Source organism: Salvelinus fontinalis, chromosome 12 (genome assembly GCF_029448725.1).
Source record: "Salvelinus fontinalis isolate EN_2023a chromosome 12, ASM2944872v1, whole genome shotgun sequence".
NCBI lineage: Eukaryota > Metazoa > Chordata > Actinopteri > Salmoniformes > Salmonidae > Salvelinus > Salvelinus fontinalis.
Genome location: NC_074676.1, coordinates 32,072,342 through 32,086,134, shown reverse-complemented (window position 1 = coordinate 32,086,134; position 13,793 = coordinate 32,072,342).

Here is a 13,793-nt window from a genome sequence, read left to right as displayed (position 1 = left end):
TGCGTGTCTCCAGCCCGGTACCACCAATTCCGGCACCACGCACTAAGCCTCTTGTGCGTCTCCAGAGTCCTGTGCATCCTGTTGCTGCTCCCCGCATTAGCCCTGAGATGCGTGTCCCCAGTCCGGTACCACCAGTTCCGGCCCCACGCACTAGGCCTAATGTGCGTCCCCAGGGTCCAGTATGCCCTGTTCCTTCTCCCCGCACTAGCCTGAAAGTGCGTGCCTTTAGCCCGGTGCCTCCAGTTCCGGCACCACGCACCAGGCCTACAGTGCGCCTCATCCGGCCAGAGCCATCCGTCTCCCCAGCGCCGTCTGAGCCATCCGTCTACCCAGCGCCGTCTGAGCCATCCGTCTCCCCAGCGCCGTCTGAGCCATCCGTCTCCCCAGCGCCATCTGAGCCATCCGTCTGCCCAGTGCCGTCTGAGCCATCCGTCTGTCCAGAGCCATTAGAGCCGCCCGTCTGTCCCGAGCCGTCAGAGCCATTAGTCAGTCAGGAGCCGCTAGAGCCATTCGTCAGTCAGGATCTGCCAGAGCCGCCAACCAGACAGGATCTGCCAGAGCCGCCAACCAGACAGGATCTGCCAGAGCCGCCAACCAGACAGGATCTGCCAGAGCCGCCAACCAGACAGGATCTGCCAGAGCCGCCAACCAGACAGGATCTGCCAGAGCTGTCAGCCAGCCATGAGCGTCCAGATCCGTCTGCCAGCCATGAGCGTCCGGATCTGTCAGCTAGCCATGAGCAGCCAGATCTGTCAGCCAGCCATGAGCCGTCCAACCAGGATCCGCCGGAGCCGTCATCCAGCCAGGATCTGCCCATTATCCTGGTGTTGCCCCTTATCCTGGTGCTGCCCCTTATCCTGGTGCTGCCCCTTATCCTGGTGCTGCCCCTTATCCCGGTGCTGCCCCTTATCCCGGTGCTGGTCCTTATCCCGGTGCTGCCCCTTATCCCGGTGCTGCCCCTTATGACTATGGTGGGGTGGGGACCACGACCAGTGCCGGAGCCGCCGCCGTGGAAGGAAGCCCACCCAGACCCTCCCCTAGACAATGTGTTGGTGCGTCCGGAGTTCGCGCCTTAAGGGGGGGGTTATGTCACGCCCTGGCCTTAGTATTATTTGTTTTATTTATTATTTTAGTTAGGTCAGGGTGTGACATGGGGTATGTGTGTATTTTGGGGTATTATATGGTAGAGGGGGTGTTTGTTGTAGTTTATGGTTTTGTGTTGAGTGTATGTGTCTAGCTGTGTCTATGTGATACGTTTGTAGCCAGTGTGTGCACATCGTTGTTTAGCTTCACGATCGTTTTCTTGTTTTGTTTAGTGTTTAAGTGTTTTTGTTTCGTTTGCCTTCTTCGTAAATAAAAAGGAGATGGCTTATTTTCCTAAAGCTGCGTATTGGTCCGTCAATCCTCCACACGATCGTGACAACAGTGCCTTGCAAAAGTATTCATCCCCCTTTTTCCTATTTTGTTGCATTATAACCTGTAATAAATAGATTTTATTAGCATTTCATGTAATGGACATACACAAAACAGTCCAAATTGGTGAAGTGAAATTTAAAAAATTACTTGTTACGCCCTGACCTTAGAGAGCCTCTCTATTTGGTTAGGTCAGGGTGTGATTTGGGTGGGCATTCTAGTTTTCTATTTCTTTGTTGGCCGGGTATTGGTTCCCAATCAGAGGCAGCTGTCTATCGTTGTCTCTGATTGGGAATCATACTTAGGCAGACTGTTTTCCACCCTTGTTTGTGGGATCTTGTCTTTGTATAGTTGCTGTTTAGCGCTACAGAGCTTTACGTTCGTTTCGTGTTTTGTTGTTTTTTGGTGTCATTTGAAAATAAAGAGAAGATGTACGCCTACCACGCTGCACCTTGGTCTTCATCTAACAACGGACGTAACAACTTGTTTCAAAAAATTCTAGAAAATAAACAACGGAAAGTGGTCTGTGCATATGTATTCACCCCCTTTGCTATGAAGCCCCTAAATAAGATCTGGTGCAACCAATTACCTTCAGAAGTCACATAATTAGTTAAATAAAGTCCACCTGTATGCAATCTAAGTGTCACATGATCTCAGTATATATACACCTGTTCTGAAAGGCCTCAGAGTCTGCAATACCACTAAGCAAGGGGCACCACCAAGCAAGCGGCACCATGAAGACCAAGGAGCTCTCCAAACAGGTTTATTAAAAAATGGAACCACAACAAACCTGCCAAGAGAGGGCCGCCCACCAAAACTCACGGACCAGGCAAGGAGGGCATTAACTAGAGAGGCAACAAAGAGACCAAAGATAACTCTGAAGGAGCTGCAAAGCTCCACAGCTGAGATTGGAGTATCTGTCCATAGCACCACTTTAAGCCGTACACTCCACAGAGCTGGGCTTTACGGAAGAGTGGTCAGAAAAAAGCCATTGCTTTTCCAGAGATTTGAGACTGGGACAGAGGTTCACCTTCCAGCAGGACAATGACCCTAAGCATACTGCTGAAGCAACACTTGAGTGGTTTAAGGGGAAATATTTAAATGTCTTGGAATGGCCTAGTCAAATCCCAGACCTCAATCCAATTGAGAATCTGTGCTATGACTTAAAGATTGCTGTACACCAGCGGAACCCATCCAACTTGAAGGATCTGGAGCAGTTTTGCCTTGAATAATGGACAAAAATCCCAGTGGCTAGATGTACCAAGCTTATTGAGACATACCCCAAGAGACTTGCAGGTCTAAATGCTGCAAAAGGTGGCTCTAACAAAGTATTGACAAAGTTTGTTTCACAAGAAAAATTCTGCATCTTCAAAGTGGTAGGCATGTTATATAAATCAAATGATACAAACCCCCCAAAAATAAATTTTTATTCCAGGCTGTAAGGCAACAAAATAGGAAAAATGCCAAGGGGGTGAATACTTTCGCAAGCCACTGTAAGTGTCAAGTGTAGACGCAGCCTTTGACATGTTGCCAGGGAGCATTTTAATGTTGTTTTCCATGGAGGGAAAGTGTCTTCTTATCAGTATAATGAATGTGATTAGATCACCAATATTTAAATATTCATACAAAGAGTCAAAGAATAACATCATCCCCAGGAGCATCATGTTTCTGACATGTCTGATAACCCATCAAAGTCTGAAGGAGGAAAAGGGGGAATTCCCCTTATGACAGCAGTAAGTACTGCCTCAGCCAAGAAAGATTCTGCTGATCATGTCTGATGTTGTTTCATAATATGTATATTTATAAGTGAAGTTCTGAAGACTAAAAAGGAAGGGGTCTGTGACAGAGGGTTGTCATGGTTGCTTTTTCTCAATCATCATTTTATTTCTCTAACGTTTATCCTCTTATCATCTGTCCTGGTTCCTTCCTGTGATCTAATGTCTTCATGTCTCTTCTATCTTTCTATCTCACTCCTCCCCACCTGGGGCAGTCTCTCTCTTTAGCTCCACCCTCTCCATCAACAGTATGATGTCTGTCTAGCAATATGTGAGGATGATTCTATTCCTTGCTCCACATGACATTACCTTAGATGGTATTATGATGAATGGATGTACTGTAACTTTCATTTGTCCCTTTTTTCATCATTTTACAGTACATGTTTGTAAAGTAGAAAGAATTACGTTTTAATAAAGCAAATCCCTCTTGGTAGTATTCTTTATGTTAGCACATCACAGTTATTAATGATGTTGGCCTGGTTTGATGTGGTTGTAATTTCCATCCCACATCACTAGGTTGCAGACATAGGCACGTATGCAGCACAGGTGCATGTGTGAGCCCACACACACGTGCACACATACACACATGCAAACACAGTCCACTCACGTCCCTCATTTTGCTTTGTGTTCTGACTTCCAGGCAGTTCCAGCTGCTGACATCACTATATGTAGTGTGCTCAGCCTCCTCCTCCCAGCTCCCTGTATTAATACTGTCCTTCAACACAACCTAAACTAAGAAATCCTGGGGGCTTATTCAAACATCTCCCAATTGTGCTGTCTGTGTAGGTAGGACAACATGGAACAAAGACTCAATATTGGCACACACAATCCTGTTCTACTACTTACTGCTGCTTGTCACTCATGAAATCTACTCCAATGTCCCTATATCAACTATACACTTTCCAGAGAGAAAGACAGAATAAGTGACTGCGAAAATAGAGCCCTGCTTTTAATAAACAATCCTGTTCAGCACTTTAGCCTTGAAGCTGTCTTTTTGTGTTGTGACTCCCATCTCAGTGCGTCTCCTCCCGACGCTGCACTTCCCTTTTAATTCCCAATTAAATAGCCAGCTTAAGCTGCATAAAGATGGTGACAGTGGCGCGAGTGAGGAAGTTGGCTGGGGTTTGAGTGTTTGTGAAGAGGTGAATCAGAATCAATCGTTCTATATTGTGGTAGGTGGTTTAGCAACAGCTGTGCTGGACTGTGGTCGACATGGATGATAGTTCTGATGGAATGAGTGGGGATGATGAAAATCAAGGACCTGGATGGTATGTGGTGAAAGGTGAAAGGAAAAATAATGGCCCTGGTATAAGCAGTGGCGCTTCTAGTGTTGAGGGGGAGTGAAGAGGGTGAATGTAGTAAATAACCTGTGTCGGAGAGGAAAGTTGTAATGGTGTTTGATGCGACCATGGGGTCTCATCTACACCATATTTGGTTAAGCAATGCCGTTAAGAAAGAGAGAGGTGTAGTCACATTAGCCCGGTTCATTGGTAATGGTAGAGTCAGTGTAAAAGAAATAAAAAATGTGCCAAGTGTGGAGGGGTAATTGATTATGGTGTGGGAACAATGTCATGGCTGATTGTTGTAATGGGGGGGGGGGGGGGGGCAGGTGCAGAAAGAGGCTAGAGAGGCCCAAAGATATAAAAATCCTTCATAATGTATCTTATCAGAGGCTGCAAGGCAGATTGGTGGAACTATTAGGCAGAATGATGGACATTTTTTTATTTGATTTATTTAACCTTTATTTAACTAAGCAAGTCAGTTAAGAACAAATTCTTATTTACAATGACGGCCTACCAAAAGATTAAAGACCTCCTATTGGGGATGGGGGCTGGGATTAAAAATAAAAATATAGGACAAAACACACATGACAACAAGAGATACCACAACACTACATAAAGAGAGACCTAAGACAACACAGCATGGCAGTAACACATGAAAACACAGCGTGGTAGCAACACAACATGGCAGTAGCACAACATGGTAGCAGCACAAAACATGGTACAAATATTATTGGGCACAGACAACAGCACAAAGGACAAGAAGGTAGAGAAAACGATACATCCCGCGAAGCAGCCACAACTGTCAGTAAGCGTGTCCATGATTGAGTCTTTGAATGAAGAGATCCAGATAATAGGGTGAGTCCTGGAGTTAGTGGAACTACTGTAGGAAATGTTGCTTATGTTGGTCCAGACACGGTTATTAGACCTGTTCAGAAATGTTGCTCTCACTAATGTGTTATGTCAAAGGACACCTTGATAGTTAATCAGATTGACATCATAGCTTTCAATTGGAAAGGTTATAAACCTGACTTTGTATGTGAAAAGGACGGCCAAGTTGAAGATCATTGTGGAAGCAGCAACAGAGTTTTTAGGAGTAACAGATGTTACTTTCGCCATGATTGTTGATGTGTTGACTCCTAATAATAATAATGATGGAATGTCTCAGTATGATGATAATTAGAGTTATGGTTTTTGTCGTGCTTCAGTGGAATGCCAGAAGCCTTATTGCTAACAGTCAGGAGTTTAAGAAATATGATATTGATTTCGAGATCAGACCTGATGTGATATGTGTTCAAGAAACGTGGCTTAGACCATATCTTGATTTTATTATTACTGGTTATTGTTCAATCAGGTGTGATAGATCAACTGGACAGGGTGATGGTTGTGCTACGTTCATAAGAGAAGGCCTTGTGTATCGGAATATATACCTGTCCCATCTGAATACGAATGTGTGATGGTGGAAATCTACAGCGCAGTTAGTTGACAAAAATGCTTGTAAAAATGACTATCTGTAGCGATGTTTGATTAAGTATCAGGAGAATCGAGTTCTAGAGAGATATGGTGAGGCGACTTTCGTGCCAATAATAGTTTATAGGGAAGCACACATACAGATTCTAATTGTACTATTGTTGAAGATATGATGGAAAAAAGAGCATTAGTATGTCTTAACGATGGATGTGGTACAAGAGTTGATGTTGTTAGAGGGGTTATATCCTGCCTGGACCTCACACTGGCTTCTAACTTTATTGCATCTAAAGTGCCTTCAGAAAGTATTCAGACCCCTTGAGTTTTTCCACATATTGTTACATTAAGGCCTTATTCTAAAATGTATGATTTTTTTTTCTTCATCAATATACACACAATACCCCATAATGACAAAGTGAAAACAGTTTTTTGGGGGTGCAATTTTATTAAAAACTAAAAACTAAAAAAACATATTTACATACGTATTCAGACCCTTTACTATATGACTTTAAATTGAGCTCAGATGCATCCTGTTTCCATTTGAGCATCCTTGAGATGTTTCTACAACTTGATTGGAGTCCACCTGTGATAAATTCAATTGATTGGACATGATTTGGAAAGGCACACACCGGTCTATATAAGACAGTGCATGTCAAGCAAAAACCAAGCCATAAGGTCGAAGCAATTGTCCGTAGAGCTCCGAGACATGATTGTGTAAAGGCACAGATCTGGGGAAGTGTACCAAAACATTTCTGCAGCATTGAAGGTCCCCAAGAACACAGTGGCCTCCATCATTCTTAAATGGAAGAAGTTCGGAACCACCAAGATTCTTACTCGAGCTCGCCGCACAGCCAAACTGAGCAATTGGGGGAGAAGGGCCTTGGTCAGGGAGGTGACCATGAACCCGATGGTCACTCTGACAGAGCTCTAGAGTTCATCTGTGGAAATGGGAGAACCTTCCAGAAGGACAACCATCTCTGCACCACTCGAACAATTAGGCATTTATGGTAGAGCGGCCAGACAGAAGCAACTACTCAGTAAAAGGCACATGACAGCCCATTTGGAGTTTGCCAAAAGGCACCTAAAGACTCTCAGACCATGAGAAACAAGATTCTCTGGTCTGATGAAACCAAGATTGTACTCTTTGGCCTGAATGCCAAGCTTCACATCTAGAGGAAACCTGGCACCATCCCTACGGTGAAGCATGGTGGTGGCAGCATCATGCTGTGGGGATGTTTTTCAGTGGCAGGGACTGGGAAACAGGATCGAGGAAAAGACTGCAGTAGTTTATGTGTCGGGGGGCTAGGGTCAGTTTGTTATATCTGGTGGATTTCTCCTGTCTTATCCGGTGTCCTGTGTGAATTTAAGTATACTCTCTCTAATTCTCTCCTTCTCTCTTTCTTTCTCTCTCTCAGAGGACCTGAGCCCTAGGACCATGTGTCAGGACTACCTGGCATGATGACTCCTTGCTGTCCCCAGTCCACCTGGCCTTGCTGCTGCTCCAGTTTCAACTGTTCTGCCTGCGGCTATGGAACCCTGACCTGTTCACCGGACTTGCTAAAAAAGCCAACTGACATTTACTCCTGAGATGCTGACTTGCTGCACCCTCGATAACTACTGTGATTATTATTATTATTTGACCGTGCTGGTCATTTATGAACATTTGAACATCTTGGCCATGTTCTGTTACAATCTCCACCCGGCACAGCCAGAAGAGGACTGGCCACCCCTCATAGCCTGGTTCCTCTCTAGGTTTCTTCCTAGGTTTTGGCCTTTCTAGGGAGTTTTTCCTAGCCACCGTGCTTCTACACCTGCATTGCTTGCTGTTTGGGGTTTTAGGCTGGGTTTCTGTACAGCACTTTGAGATATCAGCTGATGTACGAAGGGCTATATAAATACATTTGATTTGATTTGATGATTAACAAGGGACAGAGAGATCCTTGATGAAAACTTGCCCCAGAGCGCTCAGGACTTTAGACTGGGGGCGAAGGTTCACCTTCCATCATAACAACGACCCTAAGCACACAGCCAAGACAACACAGGAGTGGCTTCGGGACAAAACTCTGAATGTCCTTGAGTGGCCCAGCCAGATCCTGGACTTGTACCCGACCGAACATCTCTGGAGAGACCTGAAAATAGTTGTTTAGCAACACTCCCATCCAATCTGACAGAGCTTGAGAGGATATGCAGTGAAGAATGGGAGAAACTCCCTAAATATCACTGACCTCTAACTTGTGTAAACTGATGGAAAAGATGATAGTCAACAGACTGTCATATTTCCTGGAACATAGAGGTGTATTAAGTCAATGTCAAGGTGGCGTCCATAAAGTTAGATCTAGCTTGCATGTAAAGGTGAGCAATGAAGTTGAAAAACCCTGGTCATAGTAGAAGAAGTAATGGCTACTGTCTTTTTTGATATTGAAAAGATATACGATTCTATGGGGAGAGAATGCCTCCTGATTAAGATAACAAGACTTGGTATTGGTGGGAGGTTATATAACTGGGTTTTGGCCTTCTTATTTAATCGCTCTTATTGAGGTAAAATAGGATACATTTTATCTGATGCCTATGGAGTTGACAACGGTATTCCTCAAGGCAGTGCTATCAGTCCCATTTTGTTCAATATTATGATTAACGATGTGTTTTTGAATGTGGGTAGGGTCATATGCTGATGATGGCGCTATTTGGAAGAGGGGAAGGAATGCCTCTCATGGGACCAAATCTATTCAACAAGCTATAGTGGGTATTGAAAGATGGTTGATTGACTTGGGTTTTATCCCTTTGACATGCATGAACACACAGGTGTGATTAGAATACTTATTTAGAATGTCCAGTTACGATTGACAAAAAATTAAGTTTTGAGCTGGCCACATTTTGACACAAACTCAGTTTTTACAAAGTTATGTCCTCAATGTGAGCAGTTTATTTTTGGATGCAAAGTTCAGACATTCACAGAAGTAGCGACATCATAACAGAATTCTCATTCAAACCAGAACATGTAGACTGCATTAGTCGTAGCGCTAACTGGGGAAAGAATGACCTGACACAAGCGGTTATATTTAGCTAACTCTCGGCTGACAGAAACCATAATATGAATTAGCTAATTGCATTTACTATTTACAATTCAACACATCACGGGTGACCTCATCAGTGATCAAAATAATTGAGTAAAACACTTTCTAAAAATCGAAAGTAATCAGACGATGGGAAGTTGTTTGTTTTTTACGTCAACCAAAGATAAGAGGTTACAAGATGAGTTGGATCAGTTTGCAGTATGCATGTTGAAGGGGTGTCTTCTACCATCTTTCACTTCAATCATTCACTTCCGGAAGTTTACACGAAAGACGAGTGAACAATCCCGTCACCTTGTTTTGTTATAACATCTTTGGTCTGACAGACATTTACGTGACAACCAGAATACATTGTATGATGTCAACAAACATGGCGCCACACATAGCTAGCAATTAGCTTAGCATTAGCTCATCATGATCAGTACAAACTTCAAAAAAGTATTTGTGTCCAAGAATCCGAATGCATGATTTGTGACCGGACCTTGAAAATATGTGAATAAAACATACATACATACGGTGTGCTACGGTAGAAACGACAACACAATTTACAAAAACTATAATGATAGCACTTACTTTGATGAACGCACACATGCCCAAAGTTATTATTAGCAGTGAAGGCAATACGGGCGCCAGCCAGAAATTGTGTCAGGGAGGAAAACGTTTGTGCTTGGGCTCTCGTTGAAGAGAGAAGTTTGTCCTGCTCAGTAATGTCTCAAACATAAATTGTCAGCAACAGTGAAATGGGCTACTTCTTTGTAAATTCATGAGAAGGCAGAACACATCTCAATTCAAACTGTTGTTAGAAAATTTAATTAGTTAGAAACTGATTTATAATTGACAAGTTAAAACATAGCCTATAGATAATTATCATGCAGCATACCTTGGTTTGAGGGCAGTGTGGGTTAACTGTCATGTTGCGTAACAATCACATTTTAGAACAGTGAGTGCATTCTGACATCACGCTCATAAAAAAACTCATGCTGGGGCAACCGTTAGAGATATTTGGAACTCACAGATGAAAAGGTTCAATTGTCAGTGGCAAAGTCGTAATGTATGTTCTTCCTGAAGAAGAAAGTTGCTGATAATACAGTTGTTTCTGTATGGAAAGCCTATGAGGAGGGTTTCTAAGTTCAAATATTTAGATCTATGGTTCAATGAGAGATGTACGTGGTAAGATCAGGTCATAAATGTTGAAAGTGTGAGAAGGTGGTGAATCTTATGCACTCAGTCTCTGGTAATGAATGGGGTGCTGACAGACAATCGTTGATGGATATTTGTAGAGCTCTAATCAGTACGACAATTGATTACGGGTGTATAGTTTATGGAATCGAGGCGAAGACTTGGCTTCAGAGGCTGGACAGAATCCAGTATATAGCTTTAACTTCTTATGGCTGCAGGGTGAATATTGAAAAAACTGGAAAATATGTGCACATTTTCAAACGGCCTCTTAAGAAATTTTTGATCTTACAATATGCATATATTTACTACTATTGGATAGAAAACAGTCCCTAGTTTCTAAAAACGTTTGAATTATTTCTCTAAGTGGAACAGAACTATTTTTACAGCCCATTTCCTATCCGGAATTGAGATTTCCAAATGCGATGTCTCTCTTTAAGAGCGTGTCTATAAAAGGTCATGTCACTTAGGACCGTAGAAACACGTCATACGCCTTCATCTGGGTGAAATGCGGAAGTGAGAGAAGAAAGCAGTTGAATATCTCTTCCAGGGGCTGAACACAACATCTTGGAGTGAGACCTGCGCACCTCAAAAAAAATTCTGGGCACGAATTAGAAAATGGACTCGGCTCATGGAAGACGCTCGGTAAAGGTGAATATGAGCTCTGGCTACGATATTATTTGATACATGTCACAAAATCATCCTAAAGTATGTTTTTTCAATATAGTTTAATTATATTATTGAAATTTATTCTGGACTTTAGACGTGATGTGACGCAAGAATTGTTTGAAGAAAGAGAGATTAGCGCCGCACGGCCAGTGTGCTCGCTAATACAAGAGGGAAATAGTTCGTTCTGGAACCCAACTAAAGACTGTACTGGACAATGGACCCCTTTACAACATTCTGATGGAATATCTTAATGACTTAATATATCAACAAAGATAAGGACCCAATTTGGGATGCTTTTTCATATATCTGTCGAACTGTGCTATGCTAGCGTTTGACTAGAATCAATGCTGCCGTATGCTAGCTAATGTTGTAAGCTAATATAACGATATATTGTGTTTTCGCTGTAAAACATTTCAAAAATCGGAAATATTGGCTCTATTCACAAGTTCTTTGTCTTTCATTAGCTATCCACCATATATTTTCTGAAATGTTTTATGAGATGTAATTAGTAGTTGACGTTGGTGTCTGTATTTTCTCTGGCTACTCCCGTGCGATTTCAGACTGTAGCTATGATGGGAGCAGTAATGTAAAACTGATTTATAGCTAAAATATGCACATTTTATGAACAAAACATAGATTTATTGTGTAACATGTTATAGGACTGTCATCTGAGGTAGTTTTTTCTAGGTTGTTTAGGTTGGTTCTAGGTTAGTTAGGTTGGCTTGTGCATGCTACTTGAATCATACTTGTGCTGCTCCTACTTGTCTGTCCACTTTTTTATTTGGTGGTGAGCTAACATAAATATATGTGGTGTTTTCTCTGTAAAACATTTAAAAAATCGGACATGTTGGCTGGATTGACAAGATGTTTATCTTTCAAATGCTGTATTGGACTTGTTAATGTGTGAAAGTTAAATATTAAAAAAAAATAGATTTTGAATTTCGCGCCTTGCACTTGATCTGGATGTTGTCATAGGTGTACCAGCGTCGGGCTGCAGCCATAAAAGGTTTTAACCTCTTTGGGCTCAAGGGGCAGTATTGAGTAGCCAGATAAAAGGTGCCCATTTCAAAAAGGCCTCGTACTCAATTCTTGCTCGTACAATATGCATATTATTATTATTACTATTGGATAGAAAACACTCTCTAGTTTCTAAAACCGTTTGAATTATATCTGTGGGTGAAACAGAACTGGACTTAGAGCAATTTTCCTATGTGTATGTCAGAATGCAGAATTTTGCTGGCTGTTCTGAGACCTGTGTATTAATTTGCCTGTCCTCTATTGGTTGAGATGCACTGCATACGCCTTCCACTGGGTGTCAGCGAATAGGGAGAGTTGAAATGGAGTTTCTACGTAGTTCCCAAAGGTTATAAATTGCTTGGAACCGAAGTGTCCCATCTTTCCACTCTTCGCTCTGACGCAGGGAGGGTCTTGGCATGTCATTTTAGAAGCTCCCGTATTAGCTCCTAGATATATCCGGCTCTGTTTTTATTCAATATAGGTGTTGAAGACATCGTAATGTTGTTATTTTAAACCGAATTATATCAGTTTATGTCAGTATATTGCGATTTTCAGGTATTTATTTTCGTGACGTTGTAAGAAGTTGGGTATCTCTGGCCCACATGGCTATTGTTTACTGCTAATTGCAACGTTGAAGACGACGTTCTCCAACCTAGCAACGATTCTTTTGGACAAAGGACACATTTCCCAAGATTCTGATGGGAGTTCATCAAAAGTAAGAACTATTTATGCTGATAATTCATTGTTCTGTTGAAAAATGTCAAACGCATAAGACGCCATTTCCTGCAGTGTAGCCTTGCCTTATCGCAGCCTGTATTGCGCAGTAAGGTTAATTTTAAAAATGTAATTCAGCGATTGCATTAATAAGAACTAATTTGTCTTCCAATTGCTGTCCATCCTGTACTTTTTTAGTCAAGTTTATGAATAGTTTTCGATAAGAAAAGGTGCCTTTACAAGATGGCCCCGGACAGATTGCTTGACGTTATGGACACTATTCCCATTGTATAAGCACGATTTGTGCCGCTAAATATGCACATTTTCGAACAAACTCTATATGCATTGTGTAATATGATGTTACAGGACTGTCATCTGAAGAATTCTGAGAAGGTTAGTGAAACAATTAATATATTTTGGTGGTTTATACGTTATAGCTATTTTTGCCTTGAATCAATGCTGTTGTTATGTTTGCTATTGTGCTAAGCTAATATAACGCTATATTGTGTTTTCGCTGTAAAACACTTGATAAATCGGAAATATTGTCTGGAATCACAAGATGTCTGTCTTTCAATTGCTGTACACTATGTTAGCTAATAGATTTACATATTGTGTCTTCCCTGTAAAAGATTTTAAAAATCGGACATGTTGGCTGGATTCACAAGATGTGTACCTTTCATATGCTGTATTGGACTTGTTAATGTGTGAAAGTAAAATATTTAAAAAATATACATTTTGAATTTTGCGCCCTGCACTTGAAGTGGCTGTTGTCATAAGTGTACCGACATCGGGCTTGCACGCCAAACAGGTTAACTTCTTATGGCTGCAGCCCGGCGTCGGTACACTTATGACAACAGCCACTTCAAGTGCAGGGCGCAAAATTCAAAATGTATATTTTTTAAATATTTTACTTTCACACATTAACAAGTCCAATACAGCATATGAAAGGTACACATCTTGTGAATCCAGCCAACATGTCCGATTTTTAAAATGTTTTACAGGGAAGACACAATATGTAAATCTATTAGCTAACCACGTTAGCAAAAGACACCACTTTTTTTACTCATCCAGTTTTTTGACTCCATCAGTAGCTATCACAAATTCGACCAAATAAAGATATAAATAGCCACTAACCAAGAAACAACTTCATCAGATGACAGTCTGATAACATATTTATTGTATAGCATATGTTTTGTTAGAAAAATGTGCAT